This window comes from Dermacentor andersoni, chromosome 6 (assembly GCF_023375885.2).
Source record: "Dermacentor andersoni chromosome 6, qqDerAnde1_hic_scaffold, whole genome shotgun sequence".
Lineage (NCBI taxonomy): Eukaryota > Metazoa > Arthropoda > Arachnida > Ixodida > Ixodidae > Dermacentor > Dermacentor andersoni.
The window spans coordinates 26659966-26684473 of record NC_092819.1 but is presented as its reverse complement, the minus strand read 5'-3'; the positions used below and the strand labels follow the sequence as shown (position 1 = coordinate 26684473).

The 24508-nt window shown below is 45.7% G+C and overlaps 2 protein-coding genes and 1 long non-coding RNA gene across 6 annotated transcripts in view; 1 reads left to right on the top strand and 2 right to left on the bottom strand.

Moving 5' to 3' along the window:
• LOC129382272 (arylsulfatase I-like) overlaps window positions 1–24508 on the bottom strand; it is a 209086-nt gene that overhangs the window by 9109 nt on the left and 175469 nt on the right. The window lies entirely within an intron of this gene.
• The window catches only part of LOC129382271 (uncharacterized), a 182942-nt gene that overhangs the window by 126200 nt on the left and 32234 nt on the right, over window positions 1–24508 (top strand). The window lies entirely within an intron of this gene.
• Window positions 15482–22513, bottom strand: LOC129382273 (uncharacterized). The gene is made up of 3 exons (XR_011895102.1): window positions 22433–22513; window positions 20098–20140; window positions 15482–15859 (listed from the first exon to the last, which is right to left on the bottom strand). It is a non-coding gene; the product is annotated as an uncharacterized lncRNA (long non-coding RNA).

Below are 24508 nucleotides of genomic sequence, written 5' to 3'. Positions count from 1 at the left end.
CTTCGGCACCGGAACTATTCCACTGCGGCGCCGAGACAGATCGGCCGTCCTGTCAAGAAGACTGCGAGCTAGTGCAGTAACTGTCCTCTTACTCCGTGCATGAGCCAGTTGAGGACCTGCACACGGGTATTCTTCGTGCCAGTGCTCCGAACCTACTCACCCATCATAACCGCGCTTAACAACCACAACGTCAGTCACCAATGAAACACTAGGAAACAAAGAGCAGCGGAGCAATGCCGGCGCAAATTACGTTGGTTCTCAGCCATGCGCCATGCTCTCAGCTGTTGGGATGCGATTGTTGCCAGACCTCAAACACAGCTCCCCCTTGCTCTATCAGTCGAACGCCCCCAGTGGCAGTGCTGCCGAGCTAAAGTTGTACATCGCATCGTGCAGTTGTTTGATTAGGAAGACGAATCAACTAAAACACATATTTGTCTTAAATAATAGGACTTTTAATAAGCACATTGAAGAATAGTCTCGATATCAGACGCTTTTCTCGGTCGATACACTTTACTTGAGTCGAGGGCGCATTTTCAAGGCGTTCCTTGGCGGAGGAAAGGTGAAGTAGTATTCATGCAGCGCTACCACGTGCAGACTTCATTGTATTACCGCACTCCAGGGTGAGATGTTCAAAACTTCTTTAAATAGTTACCTTTGAAAAATACGCAAAGGGCAATTGCTCAAATACAGAAAGTGCCTTTACACAAAGTGATGATTCCTCAGAGGTGGACGCCTGCGAGTATGGACACAAATGTGAATTTGTGTTAAATCACCTTCTGTGGTGTAGCACGAATATTTTATTGAACTACTGCTTCAAGGTGAATGACAAGATATTGGATGCCAATGCTAAGGCAAGGAAGAGAAAAGCTGGAACTCTGCCCAATAAGGCAACTGTTTCCTTGTAGATAGCTGCACGAATGATTTATAGCTCATTTCTAAACTTCACAGGAAACGTGGCCAGAATGATAAGGAGAGTGGCAAGAAGCAGAGACGGCCTAACTGAGGGAGAGACCATCAGCCTGGTTCACGCATTCGTAATTAGCCGACTCACATACGCCCTTCCGTATCAGGCCTTGACAAACCAAGAGATTACACAGGCAAACGCCATAATAAGAAAAGCCTTCAAAGCCGCCCTTGGTCTTCCCGAATGCACTAGCACAGAGAGATTCGAGGGACTTGGCCTGCACAATACTTTTGACGAGTACGCAGTCGCGACGTTATATGCCCAGAAAGAAAGACTTTGTTCTTCAACTCAGGGCAGGGAAGTATTGGCGAGGTTAGGCTTTCCCCTGAGACTCCAGCATTGCGGAGAGGAAACGGCACAGATAGACCGCAATGTTAGATCGCACATCGCGGTGGCCCCAATTCCCAAAAACATGCACCCCAAGTACCATCCCGGACGACGCAGAGCAAGGGCAAAGACCCTTCACAAACGTTTCGGCATGGGACCGGGGGTGTATTATACGGATGCCAGTCGAGCCAGCTCAGACACTTTCAGCATAGTCTCTACATGCAACAACAACATAACAACGGCATCCTTCAAAACCTCCTCGGCATGCGTGGCAGAGGCTGCAGCCATCGCCTTGGCCATTCAGGACGCCGAGCGCCAAACAAATTCGGCTGTCATATTAACCGATTCACAAGCGGCCTGCCGCCTGTTTTTACAAGGAACGGCACCCAAATCAATAACCAAAATTTTAGGCACTCAACTAGAGGGGCACCACACTATCGTCTGGTGTCCGGCACACGAGCGACTGGCAGGAAACGCTAGGGCAGACCCCGTATTGCTCGAGGTTTGAACGTCCGAGCAACGGCATGGCCTAGCGACGTCCTTCCACCGAATTCTCGTGACATCCTCCTACAGCAAAGGCAGGAGCGGAGACGTTTTGGACATCCTCACTCCGATTTAAACAGCGAACAGGAGAGGGACTGGCGTCGTATTCAGACGAATACATACCCCAACCTGCACCACCTACACAGAATACACCCCACGAGGTTCACTGACGAGTGCCCGTGGTGCACAGACACACCCACACTAAAACACATCACATGGGAGTGCCCCAGGAGGCCGCCGCACATAGACAGTCCCATATTACACCAACATCCACTAATGAGGAATAGGCAGTGGGAGGCATGGCTTGCGGACGAGGGTCGGGAGAGCCAGTTGGCTCTTCTGGACCAAGCCCAGCGAGCCGCTCGTGCCAGTGGGGCCCTGGAATAGGCGCTCCAACCATCGTGCCATAGTTTATATAGATTGAATAAAGTTTTACTCTCTCTCTCTCTCTCTAAACTTAGTTGAGTTGTAAATTAGTGAACTGTGGTAATTAGTGTGTCGAAAGCGAAATTATTCGTTTAACCTTAATCAAGATTGGAATAAGATCATGTGTCCCCAATAAAATTGTTCAGACGCAATTGTGAAGCTAATCGAGTGCGTTACATTCATCATTGTTGTGCCATAAAAAACCACAGGTACAAAAATATAGAAGAAAAAGGTTTTATGGATTCAAATTATTTCAAGTAAGCAGTATGAAGTATGGGGTATAGTAATAATATTTCACCGAAAACGTACATTACAAGGACGACAAAGCGCGACGCTATAGAAAGCTGCTGACATCAATACCTGCACGAGCTTTACAAAGCTGTTTTGTATCTGTGCCTCTAAACAAATGCTTTGTAAGGGTTACGTTGCTCATTCCGCAGTTTCGACTGAAGAACAAGTGTGGAGTGTTCAATCGAAGCATACTGCTGCTAGGTGAACCAAGCCGCGATCCCTTCATTCAACCTGTATCTCCAAGCGCGCTGCCGGCCTCTTCTCCGTGACGTCACTCGCCGAGCACTCAGGCCTTCTTGTCCAGGAGGTGTTGGCCCTACGCTGAGTGTGCGAGTGAAAACGTGCGAGGGGAGCCGACGATCGCGGCTTAATCTCGTCCACGCGAAAGGGGCGAATACGAAGAGGAAGCGCACCATCTCCTCTCGCACGCGAGGCACCCAACGTTGCGAGGCGCCACGGTGGGCGGCGTTCTTCTCCGGCTGCAACTGCGCATGTGGCGGCTGCGCGTGGTCGGGTGGCCGCATCTTGAGACCAATCTGTGTTGGGGGCAGAGTCTCGTTGCGTCGGCGGCTCGTAGGGTTGTGCGTGCTGTATGTTCTCGGCACTCACTTTCCGCAGAAGTGTAAGACAGCGCGAATGCGCTCACTGCCGTTGCCGCGTTTCTCACACCAGGGTTTTGACAGCGAGTGTCCGGAGTCATAGGTTGCGCTACGTTCATGTTTGCTGTGCGTGGTGACGCCATGCTTAGTATTTTAGTTAGCAAGCGAAGGTTTAAAAGCTGATACGGTCGATAAAAGTGCTATCATTACATCATACGGCTGTCTGCTAATTTGCTATTGCAATCGATCCTTCATCTTTTGGGCGAAACTGTGTCTTTTTCTTTCCTTCTTCCTTTCTTTCTTCCTTTCTTTCTTTCTTTCTTTCCTGTGTTCTGCCGAGAAGCAGCACCAAATAATGTCTCTAACACGGTGGCCGTGACGTGGCACCGTATTGTAACATGGCGGCCGGGACTCAAAGGAAAGCATCGCAAAGTTACGTGCTTGGACGCAACCTACGTTTATAGGCACCCTGAAATGAAGTTTGCCTGTACATGTCGCGCCAGCAAGCAGCAGCGATGAGCACTCGCGATGAGCACTCGATGATGAGCAGCGATGAGCACTCGATGAGCCTCACACCTCACGAAAGAGAGAGAGAAAGAGAAACGTAAATGACAGAAGCATTCTTTAGACACCATTTTTCCAACATAATGTGCGAAAATGGATGAAATATCGAGCGAGACACGATACATTGTCCGAAACATTGGATGCTCTTAGACATTGATTTCAATAAAGAAGGTAGCAATGCTGCAGGTAGTTTGCAATTATCGAGGAGGTTCGAAAAGTTTGCTGGTGGCTATAAAGAAATTTCTTTTTGACTTGTCTATATTGACGCAGTGATGTGGGGCTCCCGCACCGCGAGACGGCGCGCGCAAAGGTCGGCGCAATGAAAGATGATGAAGCGCGTGAGCTGCATGTTTTTGTGCACGAAAGCCAAATTTAAATCTAGTTTGGCTTTACTACTAAGCATACGAAAAACCGCCTGCTTCTTGGCCAATCCCCCATAGTGGGTATGCGCCATTGTCTGGGACACAAGACAAGACAAGACTTTAGCCGGCGCCATCCCGCGGTGCGGGAGCACCACATCATTGTGTCAATTTGAGACATGTTAATCGCATTGTAGCTTTCTCAAAGAAACTATTTCTAAATTTAGGTTTGTTCATTCCTAATACTTTTACTCCTAATACTCCTAATATTGAAAATCGAACCGAACTGAATAGCTCTGTATCCAATTGAATACCACAGAATATCGCATACTTGCACAAGCCTGCATTTTATTTCACATTTCAGACTGCTATGATGAAGCTGTAATGGGCACTAATACTTGAAAATGGTCTTGGGACCTTGGTTAAATTGGGCTTTGTCATGTCACTAGTTCCAGGTGCAGGAAACTAAGCACGGGGAACCGGGTTGGCTCGGTGGAGAGCTACAGTGCAAAACAAGCTGGTTTACAGAGCCCTACGTAGAGAAAATCGTAACCTCGCCCACTAGTGGCTTTTCCGCAGAGAACAACCAGGTGGCCGTTGCAGCTGGCGCGGCTGAGACTGTGCACATCGTGGCAACTGAGCTGAAGATGACCATGGAGTGAGCCTTGCTTGCCACTGTTTTTCCATGGGGGCTTTGTTTTCCGAGAAAGATTGCTGGTGCGCAATAATTACCTTATCGGGAGAACGATAATTAGTGTATAGACATGCTGGGGGCAGAGTGGGACATGAAAGCGTTGTGTGCGACCGTTGCTCACCCCGAGCAGAAAAAATTCTGCTGGCATTTACTTTTTGGAAGGCGATATTAGTACATCTGGCCAAGTATTCAAAAGGTCAATGCAAATAATATTCAAAACGGCTGACAGAGCAGAGACGAAGCAAAGTGTCAGCGTATTCTACTCTCTTTGGTTGCTCTGTGGCTCATTGTTTACAGACATGCAGCTTGTGTTATACATTCACTTGCATATAGGTATGCCTTCCTTGTAGATATTTTGATCTAGCACCTTGGGTTGTGATACTTTCACGAAAGGTAACCTCATTGACCTTGGGTTCATATGCTAAAACATGGTAGGCACAGCTTTCCTGCAATGTTCGCATTGTTTCTCATTCTGTCTGCAGAGAAATTTCCGAGGCCCCGGAGAATGGTCGCGAGCCGGCACTGGACAAAGAGTCGGAGCCCGATGTTCTGCAATTCTGGAACTCCGGCTTTACCCAGCTATACCTGGTGGCCCCCAGTGTGGACACCACGTCTCCTGTTCCTGGCGAGGTGAGCTGGTGCAGACTGCTTCATCGAGGCCATGTGCTTGAAAAACGGTCCTGAAACACCTTTCCTGCGGCGTCCTGAGAAAGCACTGAAGCAAGTACAATGCCCTCGATTGAATATATACCCGTATAAGGTTTTGAAGAGGACATAATAGTAACGGAGAAAAAAAGAGTGGAATATTTAATTTTCCCATTTCCCTCTCAGCTGGGTAAATGTCCTGCTTATTCTGCTTCCTGATATCTTTTTCCATCCTGTGGTGGACTCATATTAAATACCCAAACTTGGCGTTGTTACGGTTGGCGTCTAGCACTCCGTGAAAAAAAGGATTCTCGCCCACCATGCTTCATCGAAACGAAGTGTGACTTCCTAATTCGCCATGGTTGTCTCGAGTGTATGCCGGTCTGGCGGTAGCCCCGCAGTGTTTACAGGCCCCTTTTGTGTGTGCGCGATTTTAGAGGGGCCCTTTTCTGGAACTGTCAAGCTCTAGAGGAGAGCTTCCGCGAACCAGCATCGCGCGAAACAGAAGGGTTCAGCTGTCTACTGTTCCCAGGACCGCGGACTGCCGCCTGCAGAGGCACGCTCGCGAATATATCAGCTGGGAGAATGGATCAGTCGCCCTTCCGCAACTAGACGCAATTTCGACGAACCGACATCACCTAGAAGAAAAGAAAAAGCGTCTACATTGCCGGACCTGCGGCTTGGTGTACATGGAGGCAGGACGCTCTTTCCTTGCTGCAGGTTCGGTATCTACGGAGGAGGGACGTCCATCCACAAACCAAACTCTGTGCCTGAAACGTGAGGTCGACGGCAGCAAGATCCGTCCCGTGATTTTAGACAGCCGATTTAAGGGGCTCCGAAATGTACTTTTAAAACACTTCATTCTCTTCTCTTCATCGTTCACCAACCTTTGAATAAACCGTGCAAGTTTCGCACTAGAAATAGTCTCGTCCTTGCCTGGTCGCTATGGTTTACCGGACGCCTGCAGCCCGCCGACTACGCCACGCTACCCCATAGTAACGTCGGTCGAGCTTCGATAAACATGCGTCGCTACAACTCGGCAGCTGTACGATACGCTACCCTGGAGTACGTAACAGCGTTTAATAAAAGTGCCTGACAGGAGCAACAAATGAATGGTGACAGTATGGGCTGATGTGTTAACTGCCGTTTCCTCGTTTGCTAGATGATTGGAGGGCTCAGCATACGTGAGGAAGCTTTTGCTTGGGAGTAACTTTTGGTCATGAACAATCCCCCAACGACCGGCGCATATCAGCTACGTCATTCATAACGCCAAAATAAAGGGAGCCTTGAAAGCAGCCGGAGAGAGAAAAGCAATATTTCATGTGAGATTTTTGCTTCTGTGCTACATGTAGTCGAATAATAATTTAGCTTGTATATTCATGGCAGCATTGTCTACAGACTGAACGTTTTATTACTGTGCTCAAAATATTGCAATGTCTGTTTAAATGTGGTTAATTTCAAGGTAGTTCTCCCCCACATTATAATCAAGCTGGCTAGTTTCTGGGTACAAAACAATGTGTGGGTACTTAGAATACTATTGCAGTTGCCGATGCACAGTTCCTTGCTAGCACTACGCTTCATTAAGCACATAGAGATGCTAATGCATCCACAAGACTGGCTCCATGGACAGGTCTTCTCAACTCTATTTATTAAGCTTATTTCCAGGGACAAGCTGCCTCACAGGTTTTATACGTTAAGGCAACGTGATCATGGGGGCCGAATCCAGAAGGCTATCTCAGTTTCGATAAGGGTGACATCCTTGCGGTCTACAAGCAGGCAGGCATATGGGTGTAAGGAGAGTTCTAAGGAAAGGCAAGTGTCTGGTCTTGACTACAGAGGGTGTTGCCTTCATGACTGATAGGCTAGGTAAGAGGTTACATAGACACGTGTTAGTGGTAGCTACTACACCACGTGTACTACAGTCTTGCTTGCTTATAGTCTCGTCTTGCTTATAGTCATTTGATTAGAAATAGTTGACAGAGCTGATATTTCAGCTTATTGACATAATTGATATGGGATATGGGATCAGTGGTTTTGAACTGGCACAGAAATTTGTCACTGACAACAAAGTGAAACAGCTACGCTCAAGAAGTTTCCTTTAGCAAACATATGAATGGTGCCACAAAGGCAGTAAGACACGCAATGCAACAGTCTCCACCTTGCAGCTGGCCATATGTGACACCTAGTACAAAATTGTACCGGCTGGCACATGTCAGACTTTCCTGTCATAAATTTTTATGAGTGGAAAGTGAATGTTCTTCATTCAGGTGCAACAGCCCTGCCTAACTCAGTGATATAATGTGTTGCACAAGTCAATTACAGCAGATATTTAATTTTCTTTTGTTTGTACAGTTATCTTATCATTCTTTGTACGCCTTACAGCTGGGATCGTTTCCAAGTACCCATGTAAGACTTATCTGAAGCCCCCAAAAACCTGAAGCAAGCGAGGTACAAATAAATATGGTTGTGCAGCGGCACTAGCATGGAATTGGGGCTAATGAGCCGGTGTTGTTGTTATATGATGATGACCACATTAAACCGGTTCCATGCCAAGTTTCGCTTCTGTCTTGTATATATATGACTTAAAGTTGTAATCATTTTATTTCAGCAACCAGATTACCACTTCACAACATCAACAACACCATCATTACCACTTGCCAGAAATGACTTTGTTGACCGATTGTTTTCGTTGTCATGGCAAGAGGAACAGCAGCCGCACGGCGCCTAATCTCCCAAACGTTTTTCTTTTCTTTGTTGTTTATGCAGACTGGCTCCTCTCCCTTTCCCCCATGCCGCGCGGACCGCTTACTTTTTCCTTGTTTTTTTTCCTGTCCGCGGCGCGTTTTTTTTTTTTCTTTATCGCGTGCGCTACCGTGCACCACGCAGACAGCTCGCAAGCAATGCGCGTGCTACGTCGTGCATGTTTTGAGGCAGCAACAACAACATCGGACACAGGCGGCAACGGCGCGACGGCCGCGGGCACCATGGTCCACCCAAACCGCTATTGGAATCAGCCCATAACAGCTTACGCTGTAACTCATTGGAAGAGGTACCGCTAGATTTTAATGACGATTCTGTGGTGCCGCAGCCATCGTGGCCGCAATTTCGCTAGCACACATATGTGTTGCGCATGGTGGCAGTGCTGTGCAGAACTCGGATCGCACGGCCAACGCCTTTATGGCTGGAGTGCCGACGCCGAGCTGTGGTGACGACGACAGCGATGGTATCGTGCGCCGCTATGTGATACGGAACTATTTTCTTAAATTACCGCTCGATGCGTCCAATGTAGGATCATACTCGGTGAACCAACTCGCCCAACGAGGGCCGGGGTGTCTCATTTGATAAGGGAGCTGCACTTGTAGGTAGCCGACGTAGAGGAACGTCAAGGGCGCAGGAAAGTGGAGCTCAGGCCATGAGTAGCGGATGCATTCAAACCAAAGTTGGAAGTAGCATCTTCTAAAGCGAAGGAAATTGCTTAAACGATTGCAAACTTCATAGTTCGTGGTACGCATGCGTAGAGAATGTTGAAGAGAAGGGTCTCGTCGACACGATGGCGGTTGCCACGCCTGATTTCAGCCTACCGTCACAAACGACGCCTTCCCGAAAGTCATCTCAGACCTGTACGAGGTAACGCAACATAAAGAGTGCTTTGCACGCGATGTTTCCGGAAGATGAATAGTGCTATGCCATCATGGCTGGTGCATGGACGTCGCACGTAAATGACAGCTGCGTTTGAACGACCTGCCACATGATGAATCTAGAGACCGTAAAGAAACCTCAGCAAAAATTTAGATTGTGTTCGGTATATTTTTTCGCAACGACGCCTGTGGTTTCTTCAAGCCACTAAAATTTTACTTTCATCAGTGGGCAGGAACCTGCAGCTATACTAAGAACTTCGCTGTGCGATCGTGTTGGCAACTGCTGCGACTGCGCAGACCGGGACGCATGCGTAAAGTCAAAGACTTTCGGACTGCCAGATAGCTCCCATGGCGATATCTGCCACGTATCTGCAGCACATCGAGGTGGACCCGGTGTTGGCGCTGCGGGTGACTCCATATAAACCAAGAACCGCTGCGACCGACGATCATTTGGTAACGACAGCCGTGGTCTCTTCAAGCCACTTAAATTTTGCTTTCATCCGTGTGCAGGTTAGTCCTTAGGTTTTTTATGTTATTGCTGCCTTTTTTATTTTATTTGTGTTTTCACAGCTGTCGTTGCCAAGCTATAGCTGTGGTTTACTTGCTACCACGCCTTCGGATGCTGAATTGCCTTGCGAACCAGAAATAATGCGCTCTGAGGTCGAGGGACTGCGAGAGAGTGTTTCACTGTTCAACACACTGTACGAGGAAATGAAAAAGAACCAGGAGATGCTAGTTTCTGAGAACAAGACGTTGCAAAAATCAAACGAACAGCTGTCAAGGACGGTGGCAGGCCTTGAGCAATATTCTAGACAAAATAATGTTAAAATAAAGGTGTGACTTGCACTGATGATGAAGACTGTGTCGCAGTCGTTCAGGCCATTGCAGAAAAAGTTGGCTGTCCTGTTACGCCAAGTGATGTTGACATCGCCCACCGTGTTAATTCAAAGATCGGCAAGAATGTAATCGTTCGTTTTTGCTCGCAGCTGAAGAAATCTGACTTCCTGAAGATGGCTAAAAAGGCTCGTCTGACAACGACAGCACTTGTGTTTTCTCAGGAAATTGAGTTTTTTGTAATCGAGCACCTCATCGCTGAATATAAACGCCTGTTTGCGCAAGCACTCGATCTCAAAAAAGAAATGAAATGGAAGTTCATCTGGACCGACAATGGGCGTATAAAGGTTAGAAAGACTGGAAACAGCAGATTGTACACAATAAGGGATGACCGTGAGCTAGCTGTCATCACTGAGTAGTTCCCCTTTGCGCAGGGTTGGAAATCCATGTACGCTAACATAGAATACAAATAATTAGTTCTACCCACAGAAATCAAATACTGCAATTCATCATGTGAATCTGTCCTACACATCAACGTGCGCTCTGCTTTAAACAAGGAAGACGATATCTCACTTTATCTCGATCAATTTCCTTTAAGATTCGATATGTCTTCTGAAACATAGTACACCTCCGGATGTAAAATGTTACAACCGCATGGTTACCAAAGCTTTTTTCTAAACCGCGCAAACAGGCGGGGCGGTGGCGTGGCGCTTCTTGGGACTAGACATAAAACTTGTGAAATACTATCTGAGTACAGCCGTTCAGCTGTCGACTAGGAGATCTTAGCACTGAAGCATAAAGATCTAATCACTTCTGTTGTTTATCGTCCTCCTAGCGGTAATTTACCGCGCTTCATTGAGTTATATAAGGCTCTTTTACATTGTGTTAGTAAGTAAGGAAAATGTTTCAGATGATAAATGCTCGCAATATTTCTTTTCTGTACTATCATCATCGGGTTTTGAAAATTACATTGATACTGCAACAAGAAACACGTGTTCCGCCTTACCTGCCCTTGACCTTATTGTGAAAAATATAGACATTGCATTATGTAGGGCTGGCACGATTGCATCGGACCTTAGTGACCACTGTCCAGTTTTTCTGCTGTATCGTAAGGAATCCAACAGGTGTAGAAACTTGACTACGGCATTTAGGACACAGCTTTTCACACAAGATAGGCTTGAGTGTTTTAAAAAAGAGATAACTAGTTACGACTGGCCTTTTTTGTTGGAAAAAGCCAAGATGCGAACGACGCATGCAATATTTTCATCGATAGCTTTACAAGAATTTACCATAAGCGTTTCCCTTTTAAAGATATAAAATCTCGAAGAAAAGCTAGAAAGCCATGGATCACTAAACAACATTTGAAGACGATTAAAAGAAGCATCGCAAGTACCATTCATTTTAACGGACACGTTCCGAGATAGCATTTGAAGAATTTAGAATTTATAGGAATCAGTTAAATGCTGAGCTCAAGCAAGCAAAAATACGTACTATCAAAGTATTTTTGCGGACGTCAGGCGACAGCAGCTGGATCTAACGTGGAAAATAATCAATATTTTACTGGCTCGTAAGAACAAAACCAGTGTCCCGAATACAATAATACACAACGGTTCTGTACTCAGCGGTAGATCACTTGCAGATTTTTTCAACGAGCACTTTGTTAACACCCCCCTCGCATACGGTGAACCAACAAGTACACCCTCCAACACCAAAGGTATAATCAACACTGTTCAGCAAACCTTTTTTATGCAACCCACTGACGAATATGAAGTTTACAGTACCTTCGCTAGCTTAAAAAATAGCAAAGGAGTCGATACTAAACATCTATAGGTAAAGCCCATAAAATACTGTTTGTATTACATTCCTAATTTACTGGCATATATATTAAACCTAGTGTTGCAATCGGGAAGCTTCCCAGAACGTATGAAATGTCCCAGTGGTTGAGCAATCGTTAAAAGTGGTGATCACAACGTACCTACCGTATTTTCGCGATTCTAAGCACCCCCGATTCTAAGCTACCCCCCCCCCCCCCCCTTTATTTTCGCGAAAATGTTGGGAAAAAAGATTCCATGCGAATCTAAGCACCCCGCTATTTATTAGAAAGCGCGCGTAGCCAAGGCCGCCAAGCGCGCTTGCTCACTCTGTCATCGAGCCGGAGCCGCTGGAAACCCCAGGTGGCACGGCGTCCGCGGTGAGAGTACGCCATACAGCCGGAGTGTACGGATCTATAACGAAACCTACAGAAAGCGCCCCCATCAACCATCGCAAGTGGAAGTGGAACCATCGCAATCGGACGCTTTGAAGCGGGTCCAAGTGGACGTTGTGGTCAAATCATTTAAGAACTCCTCAATCACAAACCACTTCGATGGGACGGAAGATGACCTGCTGTGGGATACGGAGAGTGGTGGTTCAAGCGGTGCGACGAACTCGAGTGGCAGTGATAGTAACTGAGCATCCGACACAAGCGTTGGGTTCACTGTGTGCACCGATATTTCTTTTGAATGTTTGCAAAATAAAATATTTCTTGCACCCATCTCGTTGTGATGTCGCAGCGAAAAGAGGGAGGGGGAAGGGGTCATTCTAGATTATTCGAATCTAAGCACCCCCCCTTACCTTGTGTACCGCGATCGTGAAAAAAAGGGGGTGCTTAGAATCAAGTAAATACGGTAATAACTATAGGCCAATATCTGTATTGCCTGTTCTTTCTAAGCGTCTAAAAAAAATTATTTTCTCGCAAGACAATATTTCTCGACAAATATGACGTTTTAACAAATGTACAGTTCGGCTTCAGAAAGGGGATATCAATAGAGACAGCTCTAATTTCATTAAAGGAATACATCCTACAATACATAGGAAAGGACATGTTTACGCTTACCCTATTTGTCAATTTTAGCAACGCGTTTAACTGCCTTGATTATTCTACACTACTCGGCAAATTGCAGTCTTATGTTATACGTGGTAATTCCTTAAATTTATTACAATCACATCTCAGTAAACGCCTACAGTGCACATGTATAAATGGCGAAACCTCAAATCTCTTACACAATAAATTTGGGGTACCGCAAGGGAGTGCGCTGGGACCACTTTTGTTTAACAAATATATTAATGATATCGTAGGTTTAGACAGAAGGGCAAAATTTATTATATGCAGACGACCGCACCATTTTAATGGAAGGATCTGATATAAACCAGTTATCATCACAATGTACCGATCTACTAAAGAGGCTATGCATATGGTCTAAGGAAAATCAACTTAAAGTTAATTCAACGAAGAAAAAGGTTATGATATTTCATGCGAACAACAAAAAGGCAACATTGAACAATACTATGATTTTTCAGGATCGAGAAATAGGGCTTGTTGACAGTTACAAAATTCTTGGCGTTCAATTTTCATCCACTTTAACTTGGGATACACATGTAAGCTATCTATGTAAGAAAACTATCCTCTGTGACAGGAGTACTATGCCGTTGTCGCGGCATGCTTCCAGCCTCCGCCAAGCTACACGCATACTCCGCCCTTTTCAATTCACTCCTAAACTACTGTGCATTGGTCTGGTGCACGACAACTAAAGCCAATAAAAACAGACATTTGATATTAAAAAATAAATTATTCGCCACATCGGAAACCTGGAACCTTTGTCTACAACTAGAGATCCATATAAATTTTTTAATACTGTCAGAGTAGATGACCTTTACACATACCGTTTATTATATGTGATTCAATTTTCTGACACATTAGTAAAGAACTTCATTGAACGTCTAGCATGCTTAGAACACTGTCAGCCTAAGTTAAACACACGAAAATACCACAAATGGATTACTCCACATTTCTGTACATACTGCTACAGACAACGATCTCTAGCCTGCAACTTACCGTTTATTCTCTACAAATATGTAGATATTGCAGGTTACAGTAGGAAGCAACTCGCACAATATTTTGTTCCGTTATGATATTCTGCTTCAGTTATAATATTCCGTTTTCATTGTCTCTTTTTCATTTCCAAGCGCTTTTCGTTTTCTTTAAGTAAAACCTTTTTCTCCAAGGGCCCTAATGTTCTTTATCTTGCACAAACGCATGTTTTTCTCTTCTGCATATATGCATTTGCTGTCATTAGTACGGCGCACTATGACATGGTTATTTATAATGCAGTGATGACTATTATGTTCTTTCCTCACATATATGTGTATATCTACTATAGTGTTTGATCATGTGCCAAGTTGATGTTGCCATGTACGGTCTTTTGGGCCCCGTCAAGCTACCATCGTAGCTTTCAGCTCAACATGACCATCCAGTTCTGTTTCTTTTACTGGAAAAATAAATAAAAATAAATAAAGAATTATATGGGTGTCATGTTTGTCGGAAACCACATCAGCGAAATTGGCGTAGATTTAACAAAAGCAGCGTTATTCTGTACGGTGCGAAAGAAATTGCTTATGTGTAATTTGTAATCAGTTTTTAGAGAAATACAATCTAGTATACTGTAGCAGGGCCTTGCCAGCCCTCGTCTCTTGCAGCGTCGAGATTTCGACGGCGAACTGCTCGCAGCCTTCCACCTCTTGAGACGCCGTCCTCTGCGGCTCGACTACGCGTGGCTGCGGGTAGCGGCGCCATTTCCCGCCGCTATTCGTGCTCACGCTCGCGGCAGAGTAGCCGGACTTGGATCTTCGGCGGCCCTTGTTTAGGCCCCCCTTCCGTTTTCAGCTGCTTTCTGTAACGGTTGCGCACCTTTCGCGGTGGCTGCCTTTGCGCTGGCGTCCACCGGGACCACAGAACTGTGAGTGCCATGGTGTTTTTGCGGCGCTTTCCTCGCTTGACAAGTCCAGTGCTGCTGCCAGACCACGAGTGACGATACTTCGGAGACGTAACATCAGCAGGAAGCTCGCATCGCTTTTTCGCCACAACCTACAGTTATGTTGGGCGGGAGCCCCATGTCTGGCCGACGAGACATTCCAATCATTGTCGGGGGGCGGTGCCTCAGGCTTTATTCGTCTGCGCCGAAGCCGCAGCAGCGAAGACATGCGCCATGGCCAGCTACGTCGGCCTTGTCCTCGTTTTCAGTCAGGACGGAACCTTACCGGATCCAGCACTCTCCCGTTAGGCATAGCACGCTTCTTGCTAAGGACCAGTCTTGTCGGGAGCAGACGAGCGGTGCTTGTGCGGTCCAGTGTTGGGTGGGGACACTTGTACGTCGGCAAACTTGTTGCCCCTCTTCTTCGTGCACGCTATGCTCGGCGCTGCGCCGTCTCCTCGAGCCCCCAGGCACACTCGTTGCCGACTTCACCTGCTGTGTTCGCACGGCTTTGAGGAGGCCAGCCGTGAGGTGGCCCTCGAGTACGGGCTTTATGACGAGCCGTGAAAAACGTGAGAAAAGATGATGGCCGGAGATGAAAGTCATAGTTGCACTGGCCGGTCGATCTGTCTTACCGTTTCGACGTGCCTTAATCTAATACTCATTTATTTTAATTATTCTGTCACTGATATCGGCGACCTATAAAACTTTTAGCATTTCCTTTTGGCCAACATGGTCTGTCACCAATTTCGAAAGTCACTCTCTCCCATGGGTCAGCTTCGCTGCGATTGAACCACAAGGGCAATGTTATTGTAATTTACCGCTTTATTACAGACACGAAACGACTATAACTAGTTAGGTTTTTTTTTAGAAAAATTACATACAGATTCTGACACATCATTGAACAAGGTCATCCGTCAACAGCGGCACCGAGAATGACCACTGTGATTTTGAATAGAATGTCTGTCATTTCAGCAGCCATGAACATTATTGAAACTTCAGTCCAAAATGGTATCCTTGTCTGGCCCCACCGCTTAAGCATTGAGAACATGCTGCCGCGTACGACATGTCGGTGGAATCGGCGGTGGTACCAGGCTGCTGCCGATCCAGCCCTGATCCCATAGGGCTCGAAGCCCAGGCCTCGCAAGAGCCGATACGCTTGTCGAACGGCCCACATTTCGGCATCTGCGAATAAAGTTAAATCCAGTGTAAGATCCACCGGTGTTGTGCGCTAATATTTTGTATCTGCTTGGGAAATAAAAAGGCTATACCAAGCGTCGAAAAGGCACAACTCAGGCTCCCATATTTATGAGCAACGAATTGATTGAAACATTGTCTTTCATGCGGGTAGAGGAAAAAAGTAGAAATTCCAGTCGGAACATCAGAAATACTTACAGCAGCTGGTAGCGCAACATTATGTGCAAAAGATATGCAAGAATCTAACAGTCTGAGTTGATCATTCTTACACTCTAAGAAATGTTTACAGCCTTTGGGCCGTATCTTGCCACACAACAATGATCGTTATCTGTGTTCTGCGCATTTCCTTTCTTTAAAGCTGCGTGCCCAGGTACTTCGGAGTCAGGAACGTCATGATTGTTATCAGCATGACAGAGCATTATCGACAAGAAAGTGGCGAGCGCAGCGTTTTCAAAAAAGGAAACGCAAGCAAGACAGATGACGATTATGGTTGTGTGGCAAGATGCGACCGAAACGGCGTACATTTCTTAAAGAGTCCTCGGCATCACCGTACGCTCATTTACAGAAGTTCCGCATCACCGTGGAACAGAAATTGCGTTTTGTAAGTTTTCCTGCTTGGATCACGTTTGTTTTTGGTGGCTTCGGGCTTTGTTGTCTTCCACAGCTGCTTTAAGCTCGGGGTACGAATCCAAAACTCGCCACACTAGAACCTGCCCTAACTGGCAGGAGGCGCTATAGCGTGAATCTATTATATCTGGTCCTATTTCTTTTCTGCCGTTGGGTGTCCACGATTTGTCAAAAGTTCCCGCGCAACGCCCACTTCGCCTGTCTGTCACGGCGCGTTATGAAAGCCTCCAAAAGTTTCCATGTTATACGACCTGTGCAAACTGTTGATGCATGATTAGGAAGAAAATATGAAAAATTATTTCCATTTTCAAGCAATTCTTGCTTTTAGCCCTCCACATTTGGTAAAATGTTTTCGGATTCTGCCTACTTCCCCTGGCGGTCACGCGTCGTGTCAAAACTGAGAGAACTCACTACAGCTGAGTAATGTATGTGCAAAAAATATACATCATTATGCCATAACCAGAAACTTCCTCGCTCCAAAAGGAATATGTGGCTGCACACCGATCGCTCGAGCACTGGGCATTCGGAGCAACCGGCGTAATTTCTTTCTCTGCTGCTGCAGCCTATCGTTGTGGTTTCCTTTCAGAATCTATACCACATCGCTCTAGCGATTGTTCTTGCCTGAGCATTAGCTTTAGCGCCGTTTCTAACTTTCGGTTGCACACTATCGCAGTTCCTGACGAGCCACCACAAGCTAAACGAGGGGAAGCCCACCAATCGAGGGTGAAGAACCAAAACCCTCTACACTTTTGCATGACCCCCTCCCTTCCTGCCAGCCAGTTTCACGAAAATAAACATGTCAGGAAAGCAACGTTATTCGTCTTGAAAGTAACCAAAAGTGACCGCCCATGGCCAAAAAGAGAGTTTCAGTGGGTCGTTCAAAAGAACGATGTGGGTCACCGCCCTACGCTTACGTCGACGGTTACGTAAGTTTGATGTCAGGAGCTTGGAATACCATCACAATGGAATTGTATGTATATGTTACGGGACCACAGGTCCTATATATGCATCAGTGGACAGACACCACCTTCAGTCATCACCCTGTAACTCGAGATACCACGCACGACACCACTCAGGCAGGCCGCCAAACTGAAGGGTAATGTTCTAGAAGACTATACGCGTTGGATAACGGAGGACACTTGTGCGAACACGCTGCTGCAGTGCTGGTGTCACTTGTTAATGGCACGTGTTATTCTGATTCTCCCTTGTCCATTTCACACCACATGGGTGTCTGTAAAACAACAAATTAAAAGAAATATAAATATCTAGCACGGCGTGTAGGTATGACGGAAGGTTGGCACGGGTCCGTGAAAAACAAAACTCAGGATAGAATTCGGGCCAAGCAGCACGCCTGTAGCTGCGCAGAGGGAGCGGCCCAAGTTTGTGGTGGCCCCCGTTGCGAACACAAACGCCAAAAACTACAAGAACAGCGACCCGGATCTCTACACCTAAATAAAAAAAATGCAGGAAAGGCAGGGAAATTTCTATAGCACTGTTTTTCGATACCGGCGCAGAACCTTAGTATATTGAAGTACCCACTTGCATTCGGAATTGGCGCAGTGGATAGCGAGATTTCTCCCATTCTTCATATTAATGTACGCATGTTCCCGCAAAGGTTCATTGAGATACCGTCCTGCCTGACTGATATACCTTGTGCTAGTCGTGTTGGGCATCCTGTAGACGATTTCATTGCTGCACTGCACGGGGCTTGGTGTGATTCTTCGTGGGGGAAGCGTTGTGAAGCACGCCATTGCACATCGAGCCCACAGGAATGCCCTCACTCGTTCCTGCCATCGTGATATTCACCGAAGCTATAACATCCAAGCACATCGCCTTAGAGCAAGCGGCTACCCGAAGACCTACTTTCCTCCTTCACAGAAGTTGTCACCCAATAATTCAAGAAATCAGATTGCCCAGCTATAAGGCACTGCCTGAACTCGACAAATCAAAGCTAGCCGTTATCCCAGACATGCACAATGTTTCCCACAGAATAAAGAAAGACAAAGCAGCAGGGCCTGCTGGTGTTGCATTCGCGGCCCCGAAAGAATTAGACTTCGAAGCAAGAAAAGTGAACGTCAGCCACCCCTACAACAGTTACGGCAGAAGAAATTGCGCCTCGCGCCTTGTGCAGTCCAGCAAGAAAGTCGTCCACAATATCCCCCCCCCCCCCCCCGACCCCGTGTGGCAGAACATATATCGGCCAAATAGGACGGTCTCTCAACGCACTCTTGCGGGAAAATGCGTACAACGTTAAAAACAAGAATGCGAGCAATCTCACTATCCAATGCACTAATTCCAGGTACAAGCCGGTTCCTGCAGACGCTGAGGTTTTGCGCCGATAGTGAAACCATCGAACACGTGAAATCATTGAAAGCTTCACAAAGATGCTGAAAGGCCTGTTATGCGTTAGGTCCCTTTCACTCGTCCTCATCTATAAGCAATACAAATATCTACCTAAATAATCATCTGTATGTTAGATTTCTCCTTCAGACACATGCGCGAGTGGAACGGTAACCTCCTCCCCCGTTTTCTTTCCTTCCCCTTTTCCTCCTCGCATTTCAAGATGTATATTTATGCACACAAAATAAAGCACTCGTTGGCAGTCAGCGCTCGTCCTGTTTTCTTCCTTCTGTTCGCCATTTTAGCTCTGTTAATCTACCATGGATGCAAAGCAACGAGCTCGCCTTCAGACCCTTCCTAATTCAAATTGCTTCTCTCCAAGTGTATTTAGTTCGCCTGTATGTGCGCGCGCATGGGTTATTTCCCTTCATCCATTCTCCCAAATTGCACCTGCGGTAGCATGCCAAACGTCTCACTAATCTAACCATTCTTGTTATGCTCAAGACTATTTCTTTCTCAGTGTCTCGAGCACCCTTCTAAATGTAATAAAATTCTACACTGAAAAATATTGCTCCCCACGTGTCTAGTCGCATTGCCAAAACTCTCTAAAAAAATCGACATCTGTGCCGCCATCTACCGACGCGTTCATACGAACATGTAAAACGGTTCGTTCAAGCAAGCGGCAACGAATTCGGAAAACTTTCCATCGGAAATGCATTTGGTTTTTGGCCAGTGACATGCGCTAATATCACCTTTGGCTCGTATCTGCTTGTGCGAACAGTTTTGAGCACGAACTTTCTTGTCATTGCGGGCATTCATGGGCGTCAGTCTCAGGATGTTTTCTGCTTAAAAATTGAGTCATCAGGAAAGAATACACGAGAAAAAAGGGTGTTAATCAAGGGGCCCGATTTTTATTGGTAATATCATACGAAGCCAACAAACGCTGACACCAAGGACAACATAGGGGAAATTACTTGTGCTAAATTAATGAAATAATTTAACAATTATTTACGGAAACGAAAGTGGATGAAAAAAAAAACTTACCGCAGGTGGGGAACGATCCCACAACCGTCGCATTTCGCGTGCGATGCTCTACCAATTGAATGCGAATATTGTGGTATTAAGCACAAGTAATTTCCCGTATGTTGTCCTTGGTGTCAGTGTTTGTTGGCTTCTTTCTATACAGTTAAGAACAGGTTACGTGTCATGTGCTCAGTGTAACTGCTAGCGCAGCTGACAAAAAGCGCAGATGTGCTTACAGGTTGTCGTGACGAAAAGAAGAATACCGACCAACCAGGAATTCTGCAAAAAATAAAGTACAATATTTACTTTCGATGACACCTCTCGACTTGATTTGCGATTATCTGATTTATGAAATGCATTCGACTTATGCAGTTAAATTGTTTCGATAAAGCATGTTGCTTTATCAAGGTTTCAGAAACTCATTAAATGAAGGTACAGACATTATTTTCCGTGTTGCCTGTAGAAATAAACTTAACGGAAAAGTCAAACAGCTTGTGATTGGCCTTGTGGTTTGCAATGTTCTTTTGTGAAAGAGAATTACTGCGTAAAAGCAGAAATAGAAGAAAGAAAACGTTTAAAAGAGGGCAACATATAGAGACGTGGAAATGGTCATAAATCTGTTATTCTTCTTCTCCATGAGGAGCTACGTAGTTTTAGGGGTAGAGTTTTTTCGACCTTGTCTGAAGTTTTGTTTGATTTAGGATTAATATTGAAAGACAAATCAACGTAATGCTTATAAAAATTCTTAACACACACTTCTCACTTTAAAATAAACTTTCAACTAAGATAAATAGAGTATTCCTCTGTTCACGAACGCTTTTACATTTAGAGCTAACAATTTCCAACATATATTATTATGTTTCATTCCAAAAAAGTCTTCCAAATGCGTTATCCTTGTACGGAAATCTAAAAAAAGTTATCACTACGAATCCAACGCACGTCTTGGCATTTACGTTAAGGGAAGCTTTCTGCAATCACTTTAAATAAATGCTTTGCGAAGCCACAAAAAAAAAAAATTAAATTATAGGGCTTTACGTGCCAAAACCACTTTCTGATTATGAGGCACGCCGTAGTGGAGGACTCCGGAAATTTCGACCACCTGGGGTTCTTTAACGTGCACCTAAATCTAAGCACACGGGTGTTTTGGCATTTCGCCCCCATCGAAATGCGGCCGCCGTGGCCGGGATTTGATCCCGCGACCTCGTGCTTGCGAAGCAACACTTCATCCGTGAAGTTGTATTTTATGCATAACTCATGTATTTGTTACAAAATCTTCTCAAATGCAAAAATAAATGTGAAGCGGATATAGCGTTGAATTACAGGCTAGTGTGATGTTTTTGTAGGGTGAACGATGTGTTCTAAGTAAACGGGTATGTGCATAGAAATCTGAAACCTTATGGGGAACCATAGGAAATCGTATTTAGCACTTCAGTGCCGCTAACAAACACGTGAAGAATCAGTCGCCTCAACAACCTAGCCCACGCGAACGCTCAGACTTCCTACTGAATCTATCCGCTGAGGGATCCTTCGTAAATTTCCTTTGTTTTGTGAATGTCCTTCTTATGTCCTTTCTTTGATCTACAGATGTGGGAGAGAACTTCCGCAACCGTGTATTGGTGAGACGCCAACACCAAAGAAGAGAAAAAGCGCCTATCTGCACATTTCACACCTGGCCGACCCTGATGCTATTGTCTAATGCAATTATCTAAATGCTAATTATCGGTTCTGCACTTTTAGTAAGATCAGCTTGCCTTACAAACTACAGTAATAGCTTTGCGAGGAAATATGTCTTGTGCTGGCTCGTGGATGGTCCCCATCGCCCTACGCGCTGTCGCACTTGCTGTCACAACCCCTGCAGTGAGACTCCTGGCCTCACTGCAGGGGTTCTGCTGAAGTTCTGCTAAATGCGGGCGAAATTTGCCGGCTTCGGCATAATAGCCAGGCCCAAGACTTAAAGGAAGTAAAAAATTGCAATGCAGAGCAGTATATGTCGTAGTACACTTTGAGCCGAATTCGCAAAGCTCCCACTTCGTAAGTGCTCTTTCTCGTTCGCCGGTGGTAATAAGTTTAGCATCCCTCTTCGTGGCAATTTTCTCTTCAGAATTTCTAGTGTTAAGAGCTGTTAGTGATTACGCTTACTCAACACGTAGTAACATCATTCCTGCGGCACCAAACGGCGTGTTTAATATTAACTCAGGGCAGGCGCATGCTGAAGCTTTTCAAGGAGGATCATATCTGGAGCCGCTTCATCAAGCTGCTTACTTATGCATTTGTTCCTCTTGCCGCTACTGACGAAAAGCTTTCAAGCTGCGATTATTCGCTATAACAAATTCCAGCCAACCATGACGCTGAACATTTTCTTCGCTATAGCTACCAGTCAAATAGCAAAGACCCCTTAAAAAAGAGAAGCTTCGTGAATTCGGCCTGTGCTCCACACAGAATAAACATGAAACCTTGGTTGGACGTTTCAAGAACAAAGGAATGATCAGACGTTCTCGCTTGTCCACAGTGTGATCCATGTAGGGAGTACGCCAGACCAACCCTTCGCAGGGTAAAAGTGGTATCACATACCTCAATGAGCTCTTCCATAGTCGAAGTAGACCTTGCTAGTGCTTCCTTCTTGTTCTTCTTCGGCTTCTTCTTCTTCTTTCTTATATATATGGCACGTACGCGTTAGGAGGGGGGGGGGGGGGGGGTTGGCCATGGTTTGAAAAGAAACATGATTTGCAGTTCTGTCTTCCTGACAACTTATTGAGTAGTACTACCTGTATTTAATTAACAGTGATGAGAGATTTTTCTTTTATTTCCTTGAAACGTGTGCATGATGTGATGTGCGTAGTGCGCGACACGGTGCGGTGGTTGTACAGAAAAAAAAGCAGACGACAAGGAGTGCGCGCGCCGAGGCGAGTTCCGCACTGGATGGAAAACCAGAACGTCGAAGAGCCTCCGGCACGTGAACACGTGGCGCAAGAAAAGAAAATAAAAGTGAAAAAGCCAATCCAATCAGAAAAAAATTGGAGGACACTTAAGCTTCTCCTTCAAGAGTGGAATGCGATGGCGTTCCCGTCGACCCGCCAAGGGGTGTAAGACAGTGGGCTACGGCGCAGCGACTACGCGCCCCGCATCAGACGCGGTGAGCGTCGAGCAACGCCGCGTTCGGCGCGGCAACGAAATGTGCGCCTGAGCAAGCGACGCACGCCTGAGCCTTAGAAACACCTTGTTTCTAAGGCAACACCGCATTCACTAGAGGCGCTTTTGTACCGCTTTGAAGCATCGTCGGTAGCAAAATTTTCTTTGAGGTACAATGTATGCGTGAGCCATGCGGTGGGAACATCAGTCGGGTGTATGTTGTTTGTTAAAAATTCAATTGGCATTGTCGTTGAAATGGTCACAAGTTGCTTACAAGGACGCTTTGTTTTGTGCGATCTTTCTTAGGGGGAAGCGAAATTTACAATTATTTGTGTCTATGCACCTACAAAGCCGCATGAAAGATTTTTGTTCTTTCGCGAATTGAGTATGTATTTTGATTGTGAAAGGTGTTTGATTGTGTTGGGTGACTACAACTGTGTCCTTAATCAGGAAGACCGTTCAACCACTGCTAGTGTAAATGAAGAAAGTGCTGCGTATCTTAAAGAATGCGTGAGCAAATTCTCTTTAAATGATGTGGCACAGTTCGCAAGAGGTGGAAGTCGCCAGCATTTCACACACTTCTAAGGCACCAGCCATTCACGACTAGATCGAGTGTATGTGTGTTCGAAGATTGCGCCTTTGTGTCAGAACTACGGTGTTGATGCTGTTTCTTTCAGTGATCATTGTTTAGTGACCTTCGAGATTGGCCAAAAGCAAAAAAAAAAAGGAAGCTTCAATGGGAAAGATCGAAATTGAATGCCAAGCTTCTCAAGGATGACGTGTTCATAGATCAAACAAAAAAAGGAATACATCAATTTTGTAATGACACACTACGCAGTGCCGCAGAGAAATGGGAGTTATTTAAACAAAGGGTAAAATTGAACGCAATAGAAAGAGGTGGGCATATGAAGTATCAGGCTCAAAAACATGAACAGATGTTGCGGCAGGAGCTCGAAGACTTGGTGCGAATCGAAACAGCTAATTCGGGTTTGGTGACGCAAGAACTGCAAGTCATTAAAAGAAAACTAGAAAGCTTAGAGGAGGATAAATACAGAGGTGCAATTATACGAGCACGAGCCGAAAAATACCTCGCGGGGGAAGTACCTACAAACTGAGCTTTGTCAGATGAAAAGGCATGCGCTCGAGGAAATGAAACATTGGAAATAGAATATAATGGTAGGATATTCAGAGAACAGAAAGTTATCATGACGGCATTTGAAAGTTACTATAAAGATTTGTTTGCTTGTCGTGAGCCAAAGGCGCAGGGCTACGAGGATGACTTTCTGGCAGAAATGCCGGCACTAGGCAAAGAGGAAACGAATTTAATATAAATGAATATTAGTATGGAAGAGATTGAGAGGGCTATTGAGGAACTAAGCTCGGGGAAATCTCCTGGTCTGGATGGGTTACTGCGGCATTTTACAAGACGTTCAAGACGGACATGGCAACAGCATTGCATGAAGTATTTTCAGAGGCACTCGAGCGGGGGACTTTACCACCATCGTTCAATCGTGCGCA